This window comes from Budorcas taxicolor, chromosome X (assembly GCF_023091745.1).
Source record: "Budorcas taxicolor isolate Tak-1 chromosome X, Takin1.1, whole genome shotgun sequence".
In the NCBI taxonomy this organism is placed as follows: Eukaryota; Metazoa; Chordata; class Mammalia; order Artiodactyla; family Bovidae; genus Budorcas; species Budorcas taxicolor.
The window spans coordinates 61,095,829-61,122,496 of record NC_068935.1 but is presented as its reverse complement, the minus strand read 5'-3'; the positions used below and the strand labels follow the sequence as shown (position 1 = coordinate 61,122,496).

At 39.6% G+C, this 26,668-nt stretch overlaps 1 pseudogene; it reads left to right on the top strand.

The window, feature by feature from the left end:
* Positions 1-8,257: 8,257 nt before the first annotated feature.
* Positions 8,258-8,584, top strand: LOC128070482 (histone H2A-Bbd type 2/3-like; annotated as a pseudogene).
* The last annotated feature ends 18,084 nt before the right edge of the window (positions 8,585-26,668 follow it).

Here is a 26,668-nt window from a genome sequence, read left to right as displayed (position 1 = left end):
GCAGGGTTTCCTTTTCTCCACACTCTCTCTGGCCTTTATTGTTTGTAGATCTTTTGATGATGGCCATTCTGACTCATGTGAGGTGATATGACATTCTAGTTTTGACTTGCCTTTCTATAATAATGAGCAAGATTGAGCATCTTTTCATGTGTTTATTAGGAATCTGTATGTCTTATTTGGAGAAATGTCTATTTAGGTCTTCTGCCCAGTTGTTGATTGGGTTGTTTGTTCTTCTGGTATTGAGCCATGTGAGCTGCTTGTATATTTTGGAGATTAATCCTTTGTCAGCTGCTTCATTTGCAATTATTTTCTCCCATTTTGAGGGTAGTCTTTTCATCTTGTTTAGAATTTTCTTTGCTGTGAAAAAGCTTTTTATTAGGTCTCATTTTTTTCTTTTGTTTTTTATTTCCATTATGCTAGGAGGTGGATCAAAACGGGTCTTGCTGCAATTTGTATCAGAAAGTGTTCTGCTTATATTTCTTTTAAGAGTTTTATAGTTTCTGGACTTACATTTAGGTCTTTAATCCATTTTCAATTTATTTCTGTGTATGGTGTTAGGGAGTGTTTTAATTTATTTCTTTTGCATGTAGCATGTCCAGCTTTCCCAGCACCACTTACTGAAGAGGCTGTCTTTTGCCCATTGTATATTCTTGTCTCCTTTGTCATAAATTAGGTGACCATAGGGGTGTGGGTTTATCGCTGGGCTTTCTAACCTGTTCCAGATTGAAGGCAGGAGGAGAAGCGGACGACAGAGGATGAGATGGTTGGATGGCCTCACTGACTTGATGGACACGAGTTTGAGCAAGCTTCTGGAGTTGGTGATGGACAGGGAAGCCTGACGTGCTGCAGTCCATGGGGTCGCAAAGAGCTGGACACGACTGAGCAATTGAACTGAGCTGATCCTGTTCTGATTATATTTTTGTTTTTGTGCCAGTACCATACTCTCTAGATTACTGTAGCTTTGTCATATAGTTTGGGGAGTCTGCTTCCTCTAGCTCTGTTTTTCTTTCCCAAGATTGCTTTGGCTATTTGGAGTATTTTGTGTTTCCATACAAACTGTAAAGTTTTCATTCTAATTCTGTGAAAAATGTACTTTGATAGGGATTGCATTGAATCTGTAGATTGCTTTGGATAGTACAGTCATTTTCACAATACTGACTCTTCCAATCCAAGAAGATGGTATATTTCTCCATCTGTTTGTGTTGTCTCTGATTTCTTTCATCAGTATCTTATTGTTTTTTGAGTACAGGTCTTTTGTCTCCTTAGGTAGATTTATGTCTAGGTATCTTATTCTTTTTGTTGTGATGGTAAATGGGGTTGTTTATTTAGTTTCTCTTTCTGACATTTCATTGTTAGGATTCATTGTATAGGATTTCTGTGTATTAATTTTGCAACTTTACTAGATTCACTGATTAGCTTTAGTAGTTTTCTGGTAGCATCTTTAGTATTATCTATGTATGGTATCATATCATCTGCAACCACTGACAATTTTACTTCTTCTTTTGTAATTTGCATTCCTTTTATTTCTTTTTCTTCTCTGATTGCCCTGGCTAGAACTTCTAAAACTATGCTGAATAATAGTGGTGAGAATGGACATCCTTGTCTTGTTCCTAATCTTAAGGGGAATCCTTTGTTTTTCACCACTGAGAATGATATTTGCTATGGATTTTTCACATATGGCCTTTGTTATGTTGAGGTAGGTTTCCTCTATGCCCACTTTCTGGAGAGTTTTTTTTTTTTTTTAATCATAAATGGGTTTTTAATTTTGTCAAAACCTTTCTCTGCATCTATTGAGGTGATCATATGGTTTTTATTCTTCTTTAATATGGTAAATCATATTGATTGATTTGCATATATTGAAGGATCCTTGCATCCCTGGGATAAATTCCACTTGATCAGAGTGTATGATCCTTTTAATGTGTTGTTGGATTCTGTCTGCTAGTATTTTGTTGAGGAATTTTGTGTGCATGTTCATCAGTAATATTGGCCTGTAATTTCCTTTTTTTTGTGATATCTTTGTCTGGTTTTGGTATCAGGTGATGGTGGCCTCATAGAGTGAGCTTAGGACTGTTTCTTATGCTGCAGTTTTTTGGAAGAGCTTGAGAAGGATAGGTGTTAGCTGTTCTCTAAATTTTTGACAGAATTTGCCTGTGAAGCCACCTGGTTCTGGACTTTTGTTTGTTGGAAGAGTTTTAATCACTGTTTCATTACTTGTGATTGGTCTGTTGCTATTTTCTATTTCATCCTGTTTCATTCTTAGAAGCTTGTACCTTTTAAAGAATCTATCCATTTCTTCCAGGTTGTCCATTTCATTGGCATATAGTTGCTTGGAGTGTTAGTTTGAAAAGGTCTTGTAGGTCTTAATAGAAGTGTTCAACTTCAGCTTCTTCAGCGTTACTGGTTGGGGCATAGGCTTAGATTACTGTGATATTGAATGGTTTGCCTTGGAAACAAACAGAGATCATTCTGTCGTTTTTGAGATTGCATCCAAGTACTGCATTTTGGACTCTTTTGTTGACCGTGATGGCTACTCCATTTCTTCTGAGGGATTCCTGCCCACAGTAGTATATATAATGGTCATCTGAGTTAAATTCACCCATTCCAGTCCATTTTAGTTTGCTGATTCCTAGAACGTCGACATTCACTCTTGCCATCTCTTGTTTGACCACTTCCAATTTGCCTTGATTCATGGACCTGGCATTCCAGGTTCCTATGCAATATTGCTCTTTGCAGCATCAGACCTTGCTTCTATCACCAGTCACATATACAACTGGGTGTTGTTTTTGCTTTGGGCCCATTCCTTTATTCTTTCTGGAGTTATTTCTCCACTGATCTCCAGTAGCATATTGGGCACCTACTGACCTGGGGAGCTCCTCTTTCAGTATCTTATCATTTCGCCTTTTCATACTGTTCATGGGGTTCTCAAGGCAAGAGCCCCATGACATGGAACAACAGACTGGTTCCAAATAAGAAAAGGATGTACTCTGCATATAAGTTAAATATGCAGGGTGACAATATACAGCCTTGATGTACTCCTTTTCCTATTTGGAACCAGTCTGTTGTTCCATGTTGTTTCATTATAGGGGACTGGAATGCAAAAGTAGGAAGTCAAGAAACACCTGGAGTAACAGGCAAATTTGGCTTGTGTTTTCTTATTGATTTTCTGTCTGGATGATCTACTGGTGTAAGTGGGGTGTTAAACTCTCCTACTGCTATTGTGTTAATGTTGCTTTTCCCCTTTATGGCTGATAGCAATTGCCTTATCATGGAGGTGCTCCTATGTTGGGTGCATAAATAATTACAATTGTTATGTCTTCTTACTGGATTGAACTCTTGTTGGGAACACATGTATACCCGTGGCAGGTTCATGTTGATGTATGGCAAAACCAATACTGTAAAGTAATTAGCCTCCAATTAAAATAAATAAATTTAAATTAAAAAAATTATAGTCATTACAGTGGATGTGGCAGTGGTGTTATCTCATCGTGATTTTGACTTCCATTTTCCTAATGACTAATTAATTAATGACTAATATTAATTAATTGAGATTGGGTGCAATCTAAAAAATGACAGAATGATCTCTATTTGTTTCCAAGGCAAACTATTCAATATCACAGTAATCCAAATCTATGCCCCAACCACTAATGCCAAAGAAGCTGAAGTTGAGCTGTTCAATGATGACCTGGACTAACCTTTTAGAACTAACACCAAAAAAGATGTCCTTTTCATCATAGGGAACTGGAATGCAAAAGTGAGAAGTGAAGAGATACCTGGAGTAACAGGCAAGTTTGGCCTTGGAGTACAAGATGAAGCAGAGCAAAGGCTAACAGAGTTTTACCAAGAGAATGCATTGGTCATAGCAAACACCCTCTTCCAACAACACAAGAGAAGACTCTACACATGGACATCACCAGATGGTCAATACCAAAATCAGATTGATTATAGTCTTTGCAGCCAAAGATGTAGAAGCTCTATACAGTCAGCAAAAACAAGACCAGGAGCTGACTGTGTCTCAGATCATGAACTCCTTATTGCCAAAACCAGGCTTAAATTGAAGAAAGTAGGGGAAACCAGTAAACCATTCAGATATGACCTAAATCAAATCCCTCACGACTATACAGTGGAAGTGAGAAATAGATTCAAGGGACTAGATGTGATAGACAGAGTGCCTGATGAACTATGGATGGAGGTTCATGACATTGTACAGTAGACAGGGATCAAGAACCTCCCCAAGAAAAAGAAATGCAAAAAATAAAAATGGCTGTCTGAGGAGGCCTTATAAATATCTGTGAAAAGAAGAGAAGTGAAAAGCAAAGGAGAAAAGGAAAGATACACCCATTTGAATGCAGAGTTCCAAAGAATAGCAAGGAGAGATAAGAAAACCTTCCTTAGTGATCAATGCAAAGAAATAGAGGAAAACAACAGAATGGGAAAGACTAGAGATCTCTTCAAGAAAATTAGAGATACAAAAGGAACAAATAAAGGACAGAAATGGTGTGGACCTAACAGAAGCAGAAGATATTAAGAAGAGGTGGAAAGAATACACAGAAGAACTGTACAAAAAAAGAGCTTCACGACCCAGATAATCACGACGGTGTGATCACTCATCTAGAGCCAGACATCTTGGAATGTGAAGTCAAGTGGGCCTTAGGAAGCATCACTGCTAACAAAGCTAGTGGAGGTGATGGATTTCCAGTTGAACCATTTCAAATCCTGAAAGACAATGCTGTGAAAGTGCTGCACTCAATATGCCAACAAATTTGCAAAACTCAGCAGTGGCCACAGGACAGGAAAAGGTCAATTTTCATTCCAATCCCAAAGAAAGGCAATGCCAAAGAATGCTCAAACTACAGCACAATTGTACTCATCTCACACTCTAGTAAAGTAATACTCAAAATTCTCCAAGCCAGGCTTCATCAGTACGTGAACTGTGAACTTCCAGATGTTCAAGCTGGTTTTAGAAAAGGCAGAGGAACCAGAGATCAAATTGCCAGCATCAGCTGGATTATTGAAAAAGCAAGAGAGTTCCAGAAAAACATCTATTTCTCCTTTATTGACTATGCCAAAGCCTTTGACTGTGTGGATCACCACAAACTGGAAAATTCTGAAAGAGATGGAAATACCAGACCACCTTAACCTGCCTCTTAAGAGGTATAAATCTGTATGCAGGTCAAGAAGCAATATTTAGAACCGGACATGGAACAAAGGATTGGTTCAAAGTTGGGGAAAGAGTATGTCAAGGCTGTATATTTTCACCCTGCTTATTTAACTTATAGGCAGAGTACATCATGTGAAATGCCAGGCTGGATGAAGCACAAACTGGAATCAAGATTTCTGGGAGAAATATCAAAAACCTCAGATATGCAGATAATACCACCTTTATGGCAGAAAGTGAAGAGAAACTAAAGAGCTTGTTGATGAGGGTGAAAGAGGAGAGTGAAAAAGCTGGCTTAAAACTCGACATTTAGAAAACTAAGATCATGGCACTCAGTCCCATCATTTCACGGCAAATAGATGGCAGAAAAATGGAAACAGTGACAGACTTTATTTTCTTGTGCTCCAAAATCACAGGATTTTTTTTTTTCCCCATAGGGGAGTGGCCAAGATGGTGGATTGGGAAGGCTCTGAGCTCACCTCTCCCATTGACATACCAAAATTACTACTATTTACAGAGCAACTGTTGATAAGAATGACTTGAACACTAGCAGAAAGATCTGAAGGAAAGAACCACAGTGACACAGGTAGAAGGAAGTGAAGACGTGATATAGTCAAGACCCATATTCTTGTGGGAGGATAATTACTATTGCATAGGTTCTCCCCAAGGATAGAGTAGGAGTGAGTCCCACATCATGTTCCTCAGTCTAAGAGTCCTATACCAGAAGGACAAGATCCTAAAGCATTTGGAGTCAGTGGGGCTTATTTTTAGAGAGCCAGAGATCTGTAGAAAAACTCCACACTTAAAGGGTGAACACAAGATCTCATACACTCTGAGACCAAAGCCAGAGGAAATAATTTGAATGATGCCTGGGAGAGAGCCACTTGCTGATCTTGGAGACAGTTCCAAAGAGGTAGGAGGCAACGGGGACCTCTCCTAGGGACACAGGCACCGGCAACAACTATTTTTGGGAGCCCATTCTCAAAATGGATCACAGACAGAACTGCAAAACTCTAAAACCCCTAGAAGATAACATAGAAGAAAACCCAGAGGACCATGGGTATGGTGATGACTTTTTAGATAAAGCGTGAAAGATGACCTGTGAAAGAAATAAGTGATATGCTTGATGCCATTAAAATTTAAAACTTCTTTGCAAAAGACCCTGTCAAGAGAATAATACAAGCCACAGACTGGGAGAAAAATATTTGAAAAGGACACATCTCATAAAAGATTGTTATCCAAAATATAAAAAGTATCTACACTTTGGTGTTCATCCTTTGGGTGTAACGTCTATGTCTGTCTTTATTTATTTATTTATTCTGCATGTAGATGTTCAGTTGTTTCAGTATCATTTGTTTAAAAGAGTATTTATGTTCCACTGTCTTTTCTTTGCTCCTTATCCAAAGATTAGTCAATTATATTTATGTAGGTCCATTTTGGGGCACTCTGTTCTATTCCATTTATCTATTTGTTTATTTTTTCACAAATACCACACTATTTTGATTACTGTAGCTTCATGTTATGTCTTCAATAGGATAATGTCAGTTCTCCAACTTTCTCCCTTTCCTTCAATATTTTGTTGGCTGCTGCTAAGGCACTTCAGTTGTGTCTGGGTCACAAAGAGTCACTGTAATCCAGAGAACTGTAGTCCTGCCAGACTCCTCAGTTCATGGGATTCTCCAGGCAAGAATATTGGAGTGGGTTGCTGTGCCCTCCTCCAGGGGATCTGCTTGACCAATAGATCGAACCTGTGTCTCTTTACATCTTCTGCATTGTCAGGCAGCTTCTTTACCACTAGTGCCACCTGGGAATCCCATTGTGTTGGCTATTTTGGGTCCATATAAACTTCAGAACCATTTTGTTGCTATCTACAAAGTAACCTGCTAGGACAATTGGACTTTTTAAATTGGGTTGTTTATTTATCATAAGTTTTAAGATATCTACATCCTAAGTGTACTTTATCAGTTACATTGACCTCAAAATATGTTTTCTATCTGTTGCTTGTCTTTCCCAACTCTGAACAGTATTTCTCACAGAGCTAAATTTTAAATTTTGATAAAATTCAATTTAAAGTCTTTTTCTAAATTGGAACGTCATATCTAAGAATTTTTTGTATAACTCAAGGTAATGAATATTTCTCATGTTTTCATTTATATCATTGGAATAGAATTAAGAGTCTAGAAGTAAACCTGTAAATCTACTCATGGATATAAATCCCAAAGAGTTGAAAACAGGCGTTCACACAGAACCCCACAGAGGAATGTCCACCACAGTAGGCACAAGGGAGAAGTCACTCATCCACTGCTGAGCAGATAGAAAACATGTGTGATCTAGCCATACAGTGGAATACTATTCAGCCAGGAAAAGGAAAGAAGTGATGATTCATGCTATCACGGGCGCAGACTCTATGCTAAGTGACAGCAGCAAGACACAGAAGGGCACCTATTAATTGTATGCTTCCCTCTCCAGGAAGTTTCCAGAACAGGCAAAGGCCTGTGGATAAGAAGCTGATGAGTGGTTGGTTGCCTGAGGACTATGGGGGTAGAGTGGTGTGGGGGAAACTGCAGGAGGGGGCAGTGGGGATTGACTGCCTGGTCGGTACAGGGGTTTCTCTTTGCGGTGGTGCCAACATTCTGGAACTAGACACAGTGGTGATGGTGGCCCAGCACCGCCAGTGTATACTTGGTGCCACTGGGTGGTCTGCTCCCTTCTCTGTACAAAGGTCTCCTCCCGTGGAAAGGGAGAGTTCCAACAAAGAGAGGGTCCAATAGGCAGGGTGAGCAGGATCCTGCCAGCGCCATTTCTTTGCAGGCCCAGGCCTGTGGGGGTGGGGGTGGGGTGGGGAGGCATGGGAAAGCAGTGATCTCAGGGGATCTGCCTGTCACAGAGTGTGTGCCCCGACCAATGAGGGGCTGGCTCATGGTTGCTAGGATACGGAGTAGAGGTCTGAGAGTACCAGTTGTCTTGAGAGGTTGGGACCAGCTGACTCATCTCACCACCTCTCATCCCACCGCATCTCATCTCACTATGTATCATCCCACCACACCTCATCCCACTGCACCGCAAAGCATGGCCTCGGGGAAAGTGGGCTCAATGGTCAGCATGCCCAGGGAAAGGGGCCGTCGAAGGTCGTCTGGTCGCTGCTCCCGAACTGCCCATGCCAAGCTGTCCTCCATGAGCCACATGGAGTGCCTCCTGCGGGAGGGCCACTACGCCCAGCGCCTGAGCTCGTCCACACCCATCTTCCTAGCAGCCATCATGTAGCACCTGACTACCAAGGTCCTGGAGCTGGCAGGCAACGAGGCCCAGAACAGCAGTCGGAGGTGCATCACCCTAGAGCTGGTGGGCATGGCGGTCCACCACAATGCTCTGCTCAGCGGCTCTTTTGGGATGACACCCATCTCCCTGGTGGCCCCAGCCCGGCACTAGCTGCTCAACCCTGGGTCGTGGGTCCCAGGTCCTGGGTCCTGTGTGCCTGACCCCCAGACAGGCCTCACCCCGGCTGTCAGGCGGCAGGTCTGCTCACTGACCGACCGCACAGCCCGGTGCCTCAGGCCCAGTCATGTCGAATCAAAGTGTTTCAAGACATCCCTGTGTGTGCTTCAGTCACTTGGCCTGGGAGGTGGTGGTGGGACACCACGCTTTGGAGAGGTGGGGGTCGGGGGTCTGACTGGAGCAGAGTGGGAGTGTTGTGGGTATGGGTGGAGTCGGGGATGGCAGGCAGAGAGGAGCGGTCACCCACAGTGACAGCACATGCAGTGGCCTTGGTGGGAGAGGCTAGCTGCAGTGGGGGTGCGGTGGGGTGGGGTCTGGGGTGAAGGCTGGGGAAAGGAAGGCTCCCCCGTTGGCTCTGAGCAAGTAGGAGCCAGGCCAAGTCCCCAGAGGCACCGGGGTCCTGGAGGTGATGCTCAAGACGGAGAGGGTGGCGTCATGGTCGAGCGAAGGTGCCAAGGTGACTGACCGCCCAGTGGCATGGGATGCAAGGATGGTGGACAGCGTGCTTGACAGGGGTCCCCATGGAAGTAGGGCCTAGATGCCCATGGGGGCAGGGGCCTAGACCACAAGACTGCGTGGGATGGAGACTGGGGTGGGACACAACCTGCTTGTATGCAAACTCGGAATCAGGGTCACTCGGGGTCACCAGTTGACTTTTTGGTCTTGTGCCTTTAGAGATGCCAGGAGATGCCCTGCTTGCAACCTGCGGGAGCAAGCTGTCACCTAGTAATGGCGGGCTGTGGCCAGGGCCTGTGCCACCACCCTAATTTTGCATATAGGACTTTCGTGGGACCAGGCTCCACCTCCGGCCACTCAATTTGCATATCACCATGGAAATGGAGCTTTAGCCTAGAAAGCTGGAATAGTCATCACGTCTGAGACCCACGTTTTAAAATTAATGCTATTTCTATGCCTTAGGTAGTTTGGATTTGATTAGTAAGAAGCTTTATGCTGACTGCTGCTTCCCTGATAAGGAACTAGGCTTTTACTGACCTTTAATTTCATTATAAATAATGAGAACATAATACCTGCCCACCATTTCAGAATAATGGTTAGAAGAATTAGAGGAAATTACATATATATGATATACATAATATAGAACAGAAAAGATCTTTTTAAAATATATAAAAACATGTTGCTTACTCACTCAGTCAGTCATGTCTGACTCTTTAGCGACCCCATGGACTATAGCCTGCCAGGCTCCTCTGTCCATGAAATTTCCCAGGCTGGTATACTGGAGTGGGTTGCCATTTCCTTCTCTAAGGGATCTTTCGGACCCAGGGATCGAATCTGCTTCTCTTGCGTTGGTGGGCGGATTCTTTACCAGTGAGCCACCAGGGAAGCCCATATAAAAGTATACTTGTGCTAAAATAAAAACTTGGTAAGTAGTAAGGTTAGTTCTGTATGCAGTCCATGGTACCGTGATATTTCTTTTTTGTTTTTGGTTTTCTTATATTATGCAATAAAATCAACCTCTTTTGGAGCCCAGTTCTATGAATTTAGCACATTTATACATGTGTGCATTCACCACCACATTCAGGACATGGAACAGCTCTACCAATCCAGCAAGTCCCTGGTCTGGTACAGCAGTCCCTGTTTAAGTGCTTGATTTTTGTAAAAAGAATGTTGGTTAAATAGACCCCTGGGTGGAGAGTTGGATGGGGAGCAAAAATTCAACAAATACCACAAGGGAAAGTGAAATGGAGAAGTTATGACTCATAAGTCCTGGAGGAGGTACAAAGCACGCTGGAGGGCCACACAGGAGGTCAGGGCAGGGAACAGGCAGAGAAGGCAGCAGGGACTGGGACTTACAGCTTTTATTAGGGCCCATAGGTTAAGTGTTTCTGGGGTTCCCTAGATAAGGCCAAATTGGTCAATTCAAAACCAAATAAAATAAATAAATAAACCAGCAGAGTTTTAGTAAGCTCTGTGGGAGTTCTATCTAACGGACCCACAAGAGAAAGGAGCTGGAAGGCAGAAGAGACTGTTAAATTGCCAGGGCCTTTGGGGAAGTCATCTCAGTTGCAATTTCTTATGACCCTGCTTGCTGTCATCCAGGGCATGCCCTTGAGGACAAATTTGTGTCCACTCAAGGTCCCTGAAGGCCCCTTAGCCATACAAAAAGAATGCGATATTATAGAGTACTTTGAACTCTCAATAGCTGTCAAACTCTTTCTTCAAATCTAATCCTTGACGACTGCTCCTCTGGTCTCCATCTTTTAAAAAACTACCTTTCCCATATGTCTTGTAAGTAGATTCATTAAGTCTATCAGCTTTTGAGGCTGGCTGCTATCACTAAACATACTGCTTTTGAGGTTCATCAAGACTGTTGTGTGTTTCAATAGTTATGTTCTATTGTTGAGTAGCATTCCATTGTGTGGACGTACCACAGTTTGTTTAACCCTCGGCCTATTGGAGGACATTTTGGTTGTTTCTAGGTTTTTGGCAATTTTGAACAAAGCAGATATGAGCATTCATGGATAAGTTTTTATATGAACATATAAGTTTCATTTCTCTAAGGTATATACCCAGGAGTTGGACGACTGGATCATACAAAAAGGTTCTTCAGGTCTCTTCACAATTAGCCTCATTCTCATGCCCTAGGGGCAACCATTGTTCTTATGCTTTTCACCACATGTTGATTTTGCTTGTTTTGGAACTTAAATTATAGAACCATACATGTAAGCACTTTCAGTGAAGCCTCTTTTGAAAAGCACTCATATTTGATGTGTGTATCTATGTTCATTCCTTTTATCACCAAATGTTTTATAGCTATATTAATAAACTGCTGTTGATTTATACATTCAACTGTTGATGAACATCTGGCTTCTTTTCAGTTCTTTATTATTATGAAAGAAGCTGCTATAAACATTTGCGTTCAAGTTACCACGTACTCATATTTTTTTCATTTTCCTTGGGTAATTTCTAAAAGCAGAAGTGTTGGGTAGTAGGATAGGTATATATCTTGCTTTATGAAAAACTGAAAAACCACTTTTCAAAGTATTTGTACCATATTACACTCTTGCTATGTATAGGGGTTTTAGTGGTTCCATATCCTAGCCAAAATTTGATGTTGTCAGCTGGTTAGTTTCAGCCATTTTGGTGGATATATGGTGAAATCTCATTGTGATTTTTAATTTGCAATTACATAATGAATAAAGATGTTGAGGATATTTTCAATTTTCCAATAAAGTGATTTCAAAATATCCAACATAACTATTATTTTTCTAATACCAAAATAACTACCTTAGCTTTCTTAGATCTTCTGTGTGGTACATATTTATATTTCATTTACTTTCAATCTTTCTTTGTCATCATGCTAAGATAGCATGTCTTTTTGAATTTTTATTTTATTTTGATAAACCTTAAAATAAGATCTATCCTCTTAAAATATTTGTCTGTGTGTTAGTCACTAAGTTGTGTTCAACTCAGCGACTGCTATGGACTGTAACCCGCAAGAATCCTCTGTCCAAGGGATTCTCCAGGCAAGAATACTGGAGTGGGTTGCCATTCCTTTTTCCAGGGGATCTTCCCGACCCAAGGATCAAACCTAGGTCTCCTGCATTGCAGGCAGATTCTTTACCAGCTGAGCCACCAGGGAAGCCCTATTACATTTTTTAGTGTACAATATATTATCATTGCCTGTAGATACAATGTTATACAGCAGATCTTGAATTAATTAATCTTGCTTATCTGAAACTGAATGGGCAATGACTAATAACTTTCAACGTCCCCCTCCCAGCCAGTATTCCAGAAAAACAGTGTTCAGTTGTTCAGTCACGTCCGACTCTTTGCGACCCCATGGATTGGAGCACACTAGGCTTCCCTGTCCATAACCAACTCTGGAGTTTACTCAAACTCATGTCCATTGAATTGGTGATGCCATCCAATCATGTCATCTTCTGTCGTCCCCTTCTCTTCCCGCCTTCAATCATTCCCAGCATCCGGGTCTTTTCCAATGAGTCAGTTCTTCCCATCAAGTGGCCAAAGTATTGGAGTTTCAACTTCAGCATCAGTTCTTTTAACGAATGTTCAGTAATGATTTCTTTAGGATTGACTAGTTGGATCTCCTAGCTGTCCAGGAGACTCTCAAGAGTCTTCTCCAACACCATGGTTCAAAAGCATCAATTCTTTGGCACTCAGATTTCTTTCTTTTTTTTTTTTTTTTCCATTTCAGCATTGTTTATAATACTGAAAAATTGCAAACAATATATAGGCCTATATACAAGAGATTGGTTCAAATAATTATGGATTACACATTCTCAATTCATTTCAGTTCAGTCACTCAGTCGTGTCCGACTCTTTGTGACCACATCAACCACAGCACACCAGGCCTCCCTGTCCATTACCAACTCTCGGAGTCCACCCAAACGCATGTCCATTGAGTCGGTGATGCCATCCAGCCATCTCATCCTCTGTCATCGCCTTCTCCTCCTGCCCTCAATCTTTCCCAGCATCAGGGTCTTTTCAAATGAGTCAGCTCTTCGCATCAGGTGGCCAAAGAATTGGAGTTTTAGCTTCAAAATCAGTCCTTCCAATGAACACCCAGGACTGATCTCCTTTAGGATGGACTGGTTGGATCTCTGTGCAGTCCAAGGGACTTTCAAGAGTCTTCTCCAACACCACAGTTCAAAAGCATCGATTCTTTGGTGCTCAGCTTTCTTTATGGTCCAACTCTCACATCCATACATGACTATTGGAAAAAACATAGCTTTGACTAGATGGACCTTTGTTGGCAAAGTAATGTCTCTGTTTTTAATATGCTGTCTAGGTTTGTCATAGCTTTTCTTCCAAGGAGCAAGTGTCTTTGAATTTTATGGCTGCAGTCACCATCTGCAGTTGTTTTGGAGCCCCCCAAAATAAAGTCTGTCACTGTTTCCATTGTTTCCCCATCTATTTTCCATAAACTGATGGGACAGGATGCCATGATCTTAGTTTTCTGAATGTTGAATTTTAAGCCAACTTTTTCACTATCCTCGTTCACATTCATCAAGAGGCTCTTTAGTTCTTCTTTGCTTTATGCCATAAGGGTGGTGTCATCTGTATATCTGAGGTTATTGATATTTCTCCCTTCAATCTTGATTTCAGCTTGTGATTTATCCAGCCCTGCATATAGCATGACGTACTCTGCATAGAATTTAAATAAACAGGGTGATGATATACAGCCTTGACATACTCCTTTCCTGATTTGGAACCAGTCTGTTGTTCCATGTCCAGTTCTAATGGTTGCTTCTTGACTTGCATACAGATTTCTCAAGAGGCAGGTGAAGTGGTCTGGTATTCCCTTCTCTTTAAGAATTTCCCAGTTTGTTGTGATCTACACAGTCAAAGTCTTTGGCATAGACAATAAAGCAGAAATAGATGATTTTCTGGAACTCTCTTGCTTTTCCAATGATCCAATGGATGTTGGCAATTAGATCTCTGGTTCCTCTGCCTTTTCTGAATCCAGCTTGAACATCTGGAAGTTCACGGTTGACATACTGTTGAAGTATGGCTTGGATACTTTTGAGCATTACTTTGCTAGCATGTGAGATGAGTGCAATTGTGTGGTACTTTGAGCATTCTTTGGCATTACCTTTCTTTGGGATTGGAATGAAAACTGACTTTTGCAGTCTTTGGCCACTGATGAGTTTTCCAAATTTGTCGGCATATTAAGTGCAGCACTTTCAGAGCATCATCTTTTAGGATTTGAAATAGCTCAACTGGAATTCCATCACCTCCACTAGCTTTGTTCCTAGTGATGCTTCCTATGGCCCACTTTACTTCACATTCCAGGATGTCTGGCTCTAGATGAGTGATCACACCATTGTGATTATCTGGGTCATGAAAATCTTTTTTGTATAGTTCCTCTGTGTATTATTGCCACCTCTTTTTAATATTTTCTGCTTCTATTAGGTCCATACATTTCTGTCCATTATTGTGCCCATTTTTGCATGAAATGTTCCCTTGGTATCTCTAATTTTTTTGAAGAGATCTCTAGTCTTTCCCATTTTATTGTTTTCCTCTATTTCTTTGCATTGATCACTGAGGAAGGGTGTCTTATCTCTCCTTGTTATTCTTTGGAAGTCTGCATTCAACTTGTGTGTCTTTCCTTTTCTCATTTGCCTTTAGCTTCTCTTCTTTTCTCAGCTATTTGTAAGGCCTCCTCAGGTAGCTATTTTCTTTTTTGCATTTCTTTTTCTTGGGGATAGTCTTGATCTCTGCCTCTTGTACAATGACACAAATCTGTATCCATAGTTCTTCAGGCACTCTGTCTATCAGATCTCATCCCTTGAATCTATTTGTCACTTCCACTGTATAATAATAAGGGATTTGATTTAGGTCACACCTGAATGTTCTAGTGGTTTTCTCTACTTTCTTCAATTTAAGTCTGAATTTGGCAATAAGGAGTTCATGATCTGAGACACAGTCAGCTCCTGGTCTTGTTTTCACTGACTGTATGGAGCTTCTCCATCTTTGGCTGCAAAGAATATAATCAATCTGATTTTGGTATTGACCATCTGGTGATGTCCATGTGTAGAGTTGTCTCTTGTGTTGTTGGAAGAGCGTGTTTGCTATGACCAGTGCGTTCTGTTGACAAAACTCTGTCAGCCTTTGCCCTGCTTCGTTTTGTACTCCAAGGCCAAACTTGCCTGTTACTCCAGGTACCTCTTGACTTCCTACTTTTGCATTCCAGTCCCCTATAATGAAAAGGATATCTTTTTTGGGTGTTAGTTCTAGAAGGTCTTGTAGGTCTTCGCAGAACTGTTCAACTTCAACTTCTTCAGAATTACTGGTCGGGGCATAGACTTGGATTACTGTGATATTGAATGGTTTGCCTTGGAAACGAACAGAGGTCATTATGTCATTTTTGAGATTGCTTCCAAGTACTGCATTCAGATTTTTTCGTTTACTATGATGGCTACTCCATTTCTTCTAAGAGATTCTTGCTCACAGTAATAGACATAATGGTCATCTGAGTTAAATTCACCCATTCCAGTCCATTTTAGTTCACTGATTCCTAAAATGTCGATGTTCACTCTTGCCATCTCCTGTTTAACCACTTCCAATTTGCCTTGATTCATGGACCTAACATTCCAGGTTCCTATGCAATATTGCTCTTTACAGCATCAGACTTTACTTCCATCACCAGTCACATCCACAACTGGGTGTTGTTTTTGATTGTGTGGATCACAGCAAACTATGGAATATTCTTAGCATGGGAATCCAAGACCAACTTACCTGTCTCCTGCATACAAGTCAAGAAGGAACAGTTTGCACCAGACATGGCACAATGGATTAATTCAAAATTGGGAAAGGAATACGTCAAGGCTGTATATTGCCACCCTGATCATTTAACTTATATTTCACATCATGTGAAATTCCAGGCTGGATGAATCACAAGCCAGAGTCAAGATTTCCAGGAGAAATCTCAATAACCTCAGATATATAGATGACACCACTCTTTGACAGAAAGCAAAGAGGCGCTTAAGAACCTTTTGATGAAGGTGAAAGAAGAGAGTAAAAAAATTGGCTTAAATCCCAACATTAAAAAAACAAAGAGCATGGCATCTGGTCCCATCACTTCAAGGCAGATAGAAGGGGAAACAATGGAAATAGTGACAGACTTAATTTTCTTGGTCTCCAAAATCACTGTGGACAGTGACTGTAGCCATGAAATCAAAAGACACTTGCTCCTTGGAAGAAAATCTATGACAAACCTATATGGTGTATTAAAAAGCAGAGACATTACTCTGCCAGCAAAGTTCTGTCTAGTCAATCTATGCTTTTTCCACTAGTCATGTATGGATGTGAGAGTTGGTCTATAAAGAAAGCTGAGCACCAAAGAATTGATGCTTTTGAACTGTGGTGTTGGAGAAGACTCTTGAGAGTCCCTTGGACTGCAAGAGATCAAACCAGTGAATCCTAAAAGAAATATTCAGTCCTGAATATTCATTGGAAGGACTGATGCTGAAGCTGAAACTCCAATACTTTGGCCACCTGATGCGAAGAGCTGACTCATTGGAAAAGACCCTGATGCTGGCGAAGATTGAAGACAGGAAGAGAAGGGGACAACAAAGGATGAGATGGTTGGATGGCATCACAGACTTGATGGACATGAGTTTGAACAAGCTCTGGGAGATGGTGAAAGACAGGGAAGGCTATTTTCCTGCAGTTCATGGGGTCGCAAAGAGTCAGACATGACTGAGTGACTGAAGAGCGGCAATGGCCGCTCTCCTGAATATCTGCCTAGTGCCATTGCTCTCTTTGATTCTACAAATTTTACTACTTTAGATACCTCATATAAATGAAATCATGCTATATTTGTCTTTCTGAATGGTTTATTTCATTTAGCATAATGTCCTCGTTTCACCTTTAGTGTTAAAGAGCATTTAGCCAGCATATAGTTGTCTTGATTTTATACACAGTATGATCATCATATTAGTCTGTTATGTTGCCAGAGCTGAAAGTAAGTCTTATCAATATTTTACAGATGATAGAACCATGTTTTACTTTGAATTCAAATTCAAAATACTCTTTGCTCCTCTTTCCCCTATGGCCTTTGCCTAATAGGTTTCCAAATGCTCGTGTACTAGGTGAGAACTCAGCATCTCATTCCCCTTCTTACCTCTTGCTGCAGATATTTTTATTTTGTATATACAGTGGTTTATGGAATTTAAAAATCTTGATTAAGCTCCCTAATGTTCAAAAAAATTAACAATGTTTCTCCAGGCCTGCCTAGGATTCAAGGGCCAAAGATTGAGATGAAGTTTCTTTTTAAAAGGCCAGGAATTTTCTTCCTTTCTTAGAAACTGTCTCAAAGTTTTCAGATCATCACACTGGTATTATTATATATAGAAGCTTTGATTATCTGTCTTTCTGCTGAATACCCACTGAAGGTAGATGGACACATCTTATTTTCACATCTCTATCTTCTCTGATCATGTTTTCTTAATATTACAAACACTTTTTCCTTGGAGATTTTCCTTAGCCCCTATCTTATGCTTAACATTTAGTTAATACTCTTCTTCATTATAATATATAATAAATATTCTTCTTTATTATACTTTATATTTATATTATATTCTGTGTTCTTTATTATAATAATATAATACTTTAGACATTTTATAGTGAGGAACTAATAATCTATACATATACAAACAACTTTATAAAAAAGATTTTCACACATAGCAATAAAACTCAAGTAATATTTGTATGAGACCCTTGAACTGGAGGTGAGCTCTTGGATATTCTTCGTGTATATATTCCCTCTGTGATAATGCCTAGGCTTCATTGACTGCAGTGCTACAATGCTAGGCTATAGACAAGAATTTTGCATTACATATCAACCCTCATGGTATATAAATAGATGGGGTTAGGGCAAGCAGAGAAGTACATCTTTTCCTTCTTGTCATTACAATACTATTTCTTTTTTTTTTGTGCAATATTATTTCTTAAGTGACCTCATTTTTCTAGTGAAAGCTAAAATCATAAACTTGTTCAATGCATAATACCTCCTTAGGCTTTGTTGACCCTTCAGATGACCAATTAAAGTGATTCATTTTGTATAAGTGTGTGAAATAGTCTTTCTTTTTGCTTTTTTTCTTCTTTTCATTTTTCTCTCTAGTTATGGATCTCTTTCTCTCTCTCTGTCTCTCTCTCTTTCACACACAGATACACACACACACACACACACACACACACACACACGAGACAAAGAGTGGACTCTTTGTTTATAGACAATGAGGGTCTTTTAGAAGCTTGAGGCTAGTGACTCTGGATTCCAGTGCCATTCTGAGCTGGATGCAGGCAAGTGAGGAAGCATGACCCCAAATAGCTATTCTGGGACAATTTCTGAGCTGCAAAGGTTTGCATTTTGGATCAGTGCTGAGTTGTCTTTGTTTGGCAGTTGTGCGGGAAGCAGTCCCAGAATTTCTAGGTGAGTTGGTAATTTCTGACCCTCTCTTTTCTTTCCTTTTGATACTAGGACATGCTCCCTCCCTACCCTGCACATGTTTATTTATTTATTATTATTAGTTGTTGCATTTAGTTATTTAGATATTATTACTGTTGTAGAATGAGTATAGAAAACATCTGTGAGTTGATACTTCCTCATACCATCTCATCAGCACCAGTAAAGAGGAAGGGGGCTGCACTGAGTCAAAGGCTTCTTAGAGCACACAGAATGAAGCTGAGTTTGGGAGGAAATGTAAAGGAGAATAAGAAAATTGAGGTGAGAAGAGAATAAGAAAATTGAGGTGAGAAGAGAATAGAAGTTGAGAGTTTCCTCATTATATACCAAAGGGAGGCACTTGAAAAAGAAAAAAAAAAACTTTCTTCAAGCATTTCTTGCTGTTCTGTGGACATGAGAGCCTTGTGTTTATACATAGCAGGAAATTGTATATTGTCAGGGAACTGCTAAAGCAAGAAAAAGAAGTCAAGAATAAATGGCCTATGAAGTCTTCTGAAAAGGATACCGACTACCTCTTTTCTTTAGAGGTCAAAGTATTGTTTGGCTTTTGTGAATGCTTCAGAGGTAGGCCTCTTCCTGTTGATACTGCAAACATCCCCAGAGACCAGGTTATAGAAAAGTATTTCAGAGAAAGAAATGGGTTCAAGAATAAATACTTTTCTGGAGAACAGAAAAATGGAGTCTTTGCCAGCAGAGCAAAGTAGATACTCTACACTGTTAAAATAATGATTTAGACTAGCTGTCTTGTGAGTGGAGGACAGATTGTAATAGATTTGGAGGGTTTTACATCTATATTAAGGGCTTCCTAGGTGGTGCAGTCCTAAAGAATCCACCTGCCAGTGCAGGAGACATCAGATACATGCGTTTATTCCCTGGGTTGGGAAGATCCCCTGGAGGAGGAAATGGCAACCGACTCCAATATTCTTGCCTGGAGACTCCCATGGACAGAGAAGCTTGGTGGGCTACAGTCCATGGGGTTACAAAAGAGTCAGACATGATTGAGTTACTGAGCATGCACCCATACCTATATTAACAAAATTCACTACAAATATTTCTTTCTATTTTGTTTACGTAGCCACAGCTCTTGACAGTCCTTCCCTCTGCTTCCCTCTAGAGGACTCTTGGGGACATTAGATAGAGTGACACTGATGAGCATCAGCCCTGGCCTAGGTGTCAGGAAAATATATTCTTTCCTTACTTATATAGACAGGGAAACTATGGTTGACCCTGAGAACAAGTAAGTGTAAAAGCCAAATCTACACTTTTAAACAATATGTTGATTTATATTATCCACAGTGTCGCTAGAGCTTGTGAGATCCTAAGTAGTTAACTGTTCTTCAGTTTATCCTGAAGTAAGATGCTGGCTCATGACTTAATACTGGAAACATCATTACTGTTATTTAGGTGAGTTGACAGTTTGATGCCAATTTGATGCTGATACCTTTTTTTATTTGTTTCATTTTTGTAGACTGTATTTTTGTTGTTGTTGAAAGTATAATAAAGTTCTTGTTCCAACTCCAGAAAATATGATCATAACTCAAAGCCACTAGTGTCCAGAACCAAACTCATACTACTACTATTCCCTTTTGGTAGAAGAGTAACTTCAGACACAGCGATATTAAGTAATTGCAAGAGAAAGGAATACACACACACACACACAAACACACACAGAGAGAGGATCATACACCATGATCAAATTGAACTTCAGAAACACAAGGATGGTTCAATATTAGCAAATCAGTCAATATAATCCACATTAACAAAGGAAGAGTAAAAAAAAAATCACATGATAATCTCAATAGACACAGAAAAGCATTTGACAAAATTCAACATCCATTCATGATAAAAAGTCTCTTCAAGCTGGGTATAGAGGGAAAATATCTCAATCTAACAAAAACCATTTATGACAAATCCAAATAATACTCAACAATGAAAAGTTGAAAGCCTTTCCTGCTAAATTCAGGAAGAAGATAAGGATGTCCACTCTCACTACTGCTATTCAACATAGTATTGGAAGCCCTAGCCATAGCAATCAGACAAGAAAAAATATTAAAGGTATCCAAATTGGAAGGGAGGAAGTAAAACTGTCACTATTTGCAGATGACATGATATTCTATATAAAGAACCCTAAAGTCTCCATTTAAAAGCTGTTAGAACTAATAAATGAATTCACCAAGGTAGCAGGATACAAGATTAATGTACAGAAATCTCTTGCATTTCTTTACACTAAATAATGAAATATCAGAAATAAAAAGCAAAAAAACCCACTATTTTAAAAATCACATAAAAGAAAATAAAATACTTATGAATAAATCTAACCAAGAAGATGATTACCTTTACACTGAGAAGTATAAAACAATGATAAAGGAAGTTGAAGATTAAATAGATGTAAATATCTTACTTGAGACTGGGGAAATTACTGCCACTCACACACAAAAAAATAGGGCTTGTTAGTAAATGAAGGAGAAATAAATATTGTATATTTTATTAAAAGTGTCTGATACAGTTTCATAAGACATGAGATCATGGAATAATATCCTGGGTTTCAAAATAGAAGAAAACAGTAGCTGCCAGAAACTACATTGTACTTTATTTATTCAGACTCATCACATATTTTTTCCAGAACTTTAAGAAGTTTATTGACAAACTACATGGGATTCATATGAGATTTCCAAATATGGTGAGAAATTTGAAGACCATTTAGAAGAAAGAAAAGCTGAGGAAATTTGGTTTGTGATTCAAGAAAGTCTAAGAAAGTCACTGTTCTTAAACATCTAATGAAGCGTCATGGGAAAGAGACCTCAGACCAATTCTATATAACTTCATGTGATAGAAGTAGGATCATTAAATAAAAGTTACAGCAGGGTGGTCAGGGTTTCAGTTAACATGAAAAGAAATTTTAATACAACTATCCAACAGCCATATTTCAAATCTTCTGTTACTAAAAGTGCTTAAGCAGATGCTAGATGACCAATTGCGGGGATTCTGTTAAAGACATGCAGTAACTGTGTGGAGGGCTAGCCAAGATGAAATTAGAGGCCCTTCACCCTACACAAAATCCTTTGGGAATAATACAATGTTTGCTCCATTGTTTGTCTCTTACATTCCTTCAGGCTACCTTAAGAAAGTCTTGAAGAACCATACAGCTCATGCATGTGAAGGAGAGAAATTGGGACTCACTTGCCCACAAAAGGCATCTATCAGCATCCTTTCTGCTCCAACTCTAATTGGTAAGACCAGTGAAAATGCCACCTGTGTGTCAGTCACAGGTAGACAGGTAAGACCCAACTTCTCAGAAAGCAAGGGTCCAGGTAAATCTGCATTCAAAAGCAAACATATCTAATTTTATTTGAGGAAAGAATAGATTGAATATGTAATTACCATGGAAACATGAGTAAAATGGAAAAGAAATTAATCATGCATAGCTTGATTACACCATTTAAATTAGAAGAGCTTTGATTTCAGTTACATATTCTTAATTTGGCCATTTCTCTTCCCTTCTTATATAGTAATAGCTAACATTCTTTAAGATGATATAAGCATCTGAATGTAGAGTTCCAGAGAATAGCAAGAAAAGATAAGAAAGCCTTCTTCAGCGATCAATGCAAAGAAATAAAGGAAAGACTAGAGATCTCTTCAAGAAAATTAGAGATACCAAGGGAACATTTCATGCAAAGATGGGCTTGATAAAGGACAGAAATGGTATGGACCAAGCAGAAGCAGAAGACATTAAGAAGAGATGGCAAGAATACACAGGAGAACTGTACAAAAAAGATCTTCACAACCCGGATAATCACGATGATGTGATCAATTATCTAGAGCCAGACATCCTGGAATGTGAAGTCAAGTGGGCCTTAGAAAACATCACTACTAACAAAGCTAGTGGAGGTGATGGCATTCCAGTTGAGCTATTTCAAATCCTGAAAGATGAAGCTGTGGAAGTGCTGCACTCAATATGCCAGCAAATTTGGAAAACTCAGCAGTGGCCACAGGACTGGAAAAGGTCAGTTTTCATTCCAAACCCAAAGAAAGGCAATGCCAAAGAATGCTCAAACTACTGCACAATTGCACTCATCTTACATGCTAGTAACGTAATGCTCAAAATTCTCCAAGCCAGGCTTCAGCAATACGTGAACCGTGAACTTCCAGATGTTCAAGCTGGTTTTAGAAAAGGCAGAGGAACCAGAGATCAAATTGCTAACATCTGCTGGATCATGGAAAAAGCAAGAGAGTTCCAGAAAAACATCTATTTCTGCTTTATTGACTATGCCAAAGCCTTTGACTGTGTGGATCACAATGAACTGTGGAAAATTCTGAAAGAGATGGGAATACCAGACCACCTGACCTGCCTCTTGAGAAATCTGTATGCAGGTCGGGAAGCAACAGTTAGAACTGGACATGGAACAACAGACTGGTTCCAAATAGGAAAAGGACTACGTCAAGGCTGTATATTGTCACCCTGCTTATTTAACTTCTATGCAGAGTACATCATGAGAAATGCTGGACTGGAAGAAACACAAGCTGGAATCAAGATTGCCGGGAGAAGTATCAATAACCTCAGATATGCAGATGACACCACCCTTATGGCAGAAAGTGAAGAGGAACTCAAAAGCCTCTTGATGAAAGTGAAAGTGGAGAGTGAAAAAGTTGGCTTAAAGCTCAACATTCAGAAAACGAAGATAATGGCATGTGGTCTCATCATTTCATGGGAAATAGATGGGGAACCAGTGGAAACAGTGTCAGACTTTATTTTTGGGGGCTCCAAAATCACTGCAGATGGTGACTGCAGCCATGAAGTTAAAAGATGCTTACTCCTTGGAAGAAACGTTATGACCAACCTAGATAGCATATTCAAAAGCAGAGACGTTACTTTGCCAACTAAGGTCCGTCTAGTCAAGGCTATGGTTTTTCCTGTGGTTATGTATGGATGTGAGAGTTGGACTGTGTAGAACGCTGAGCACTGAGGAATTGATGCTTTTGAACTGTGGTGTTGGAAAAGACTGTTGAGAGTTCCTTGGACTGCAAGGAGATGCAACCAGTCCATTCTGAAGGAGATCAGCCCTGGGATTTCTTTGGAAGGAATGATGCTAAAGCTGAAACTCCAGTACTTTGGCCACCTAATGCAAAGAGTTGACTCATTGGAAAAGATTCTGATGCTGGGAGGGATTGGGAGCAGGAGAAAGGGACGACAGAGGATGAGATGGCTGGATGGTATCACTGACTCGATGGACGTGAATTTGAGTGAATTCCGGGAGTTGGTGATGGACAGGGAGGCCTGGTGTGCTGTGGTTCATGGGGTCGCAAAGAGTTGGACACGACTGAGTGACTGAACTGAACTGAACTGAACATTCTTTGAGTACTTACTATGTGCCAGGCATATTGCTTGGCACAATACATGAATTCTTTCCTTTAGTACACATAACCTCATTAAGTAGGTACTACTTTTAAATATCATTTTATAGATGAGGAAACTGAGAATCAGATAAGCAAACGGATTCTCCCGAGGTTATACAGCTATTCAGTAACAGAGGTCAATGGTGACCTAGATGGTTGCTGGATTAAGTGCTCTATCATTTGAGAAGCTTCCTAGGAGCTTATGATCTAATACAAACTAAAATATACCTGGAATCAATTGAGAACATTCTAGTTTTCCCTAGAGGCTAATATGGGCTTCCCAGATGGCTTAGGGAAAAGAATCTGCCTGCCAAGGCAAGAGATTTGGTTTCGATCCCTGGGTTGGGGTGGATCCCCTGGAGGAGGAAATGGCAACTCGCTCCAGTATTCTTGCCTGGAGAATTCTATGGACAGAGGAGCCTGGCAGGCTACATTCTGTGGGCTCATAAAGAGTTGGATATGACTTAGCAACTAAAAACAACAGCAACAAGAGACTACTGTACGGACAGCTTCCTGATTGACCCATCATTCATCCTTATATGCTTGAAAGAATACACTTTCCATCTCTACTTTCTTGGTAGCAACTCATTCTCATTCCTGCCACCACTAGCTCCACTGAGATCAGCACTGATCTTCACCAGTAGACCCTTTTATGTCTTTATCTAATGTGACTTATTGGAGTCATCTGACACAGTCTACCATTCTACCTTTCTTTAAACATGCAGTTCCTTCGGCTCTCATGATACTAGGCTCTCTCTCTTTTTTCCCCGTCACTTATAAGAGCTTCTTCTCTCCTTCCCATTGTAACTAACCACATTAATTGTTTGGCCACCTGCTTTTTCTATTTCAGGGAACCAGAGAGTATTCAATTTGTCTTATATTAAAAGTTTTCATTTATGTAGAAATTAGATTTAAAAATAGCCCTTTGCTTAACTTGTGCCAGGAATTAGTATCTCCATTTAACATACAAGCAAATATAATTTTGCAGAGGCAATTTGCTGGTAGTCACATAGCAAGTAAGTAACAGAACTGTAATTCAAGGCCTTACTTTTTATGTCTACTCCATCACTGTATATATATTCTCTTCTCAAAGTTCAATAAATAGAACATCTATGTGTCAGGGGAAAAAGAAACATTTTATTGGAAAGTTAAAGAATTCAACTTTTTAAAATTTTAAAATTTCATTAGTGGAAATGGTAACACATTTATGTGAACTTCTATTCAGTAATTTCTCTCTTTTCCTTCTTCACAAGAAACTGCTGGATGAGTGCAAGGACAAACGCTGGTGTCAGATATCTGAATAGTCAAATGTTTGGACAAGATCCATGTCCTGGCATATACAAGTATCTTATAGTATCTTATAAATGTAGACCAGGCAACTTTTACAGTGATGTTTAAAATCAAGAGGGAATTTACCAAAAAGGATGGGACCTATATAGTTTGTGGGCTCATTTTTAAGTGTTGTGTCTTTGTTTTCATGTTTAGCAATTTTAAAACACTGTATAATACCTTAAGCTGTATTAACCCAGAAACACAAAATACTTCTTGGTGATAGAGGCCTAATTCTATTCTATAACTCAAGATTTGAAATTTACCCAAAAGTAAGAGCTACTTCCATTTTAACCCTCCTCTCATTTAAAAATTTTTCATGGAATCCCAAATTTGGATTGCAATTCTTCTGACAGCTGATTTCTACAAGTTCAGATGACTTTATTATATATTTCTCCTCATTTTAAGGAGGTTTAAACTATCAGTGCTTCAAAACAGTTTAAAAATATACATATTGGAATATAATATTGAAATTGAAAGGGAATCTAAAGTATCAATTTTGTTTCCTAGTGAACTACCGAATAAAGACAGTGTGTGAGAATGGTACACTGAGGCTTCGATGCAGAAATAAATCTGTCTTGACAATTTTCTCTGAAAGTTATGGCAAATTCATGGAAGGAAAACAAGAACGTGATGTAATGAATAAAAATGGACCTGTCATAGGTATGTTGGAAATAGAAGACAGACAAATCTACAGTAGAAATTTCCAAATTCTCTGAACTTTAAATGATTGATTAATATATTCCAGATCACCATGGTATTAAAATATAAGCAATAGCATGAGACTAGCACTGAGTATATAATATGAACATTCTCAACTGAGTGCAACTATTTTATGAACAAGAATATAATCATAATTAGCTAGTGCAGAGCCACAGAAATGTTGCTTTTGAAAGCTATGCCTTATATGTTTTCCAGAGACAGCATAGGTGTAAAACTAAACAATGCTTAGTTTTAAAATGTGCAAACTCAGTAGCCTTTACCTACTCCAGTTTATCCTGAAGTGTATGTCACAAAAATTAACATCCTTAAGAATTTGATTGGAAAACTCTCTTACATTGACATATTCTCAGTTAATAATGCAACACTATATCACATTATTGCTGAACTTTGGTACCAATAAATAGGGTCTGTGTGCAATTTCCACTGCCATAATTTCTGTCTTTGGCCTAAACTGATCTCAGTTTCAGTGCTGTTGCTCTGTGATTACTGCTGCATTGTATTGCTTTCTGGTATATTCATGGTTCTGTAGAAGACATGCTTCTTGAATGCTTCAGATCAAAAAAGCTTTGAATAACCTTTGTTGATTCTCATAAACCTTGGCATAGTTCAGGTAAACCTTT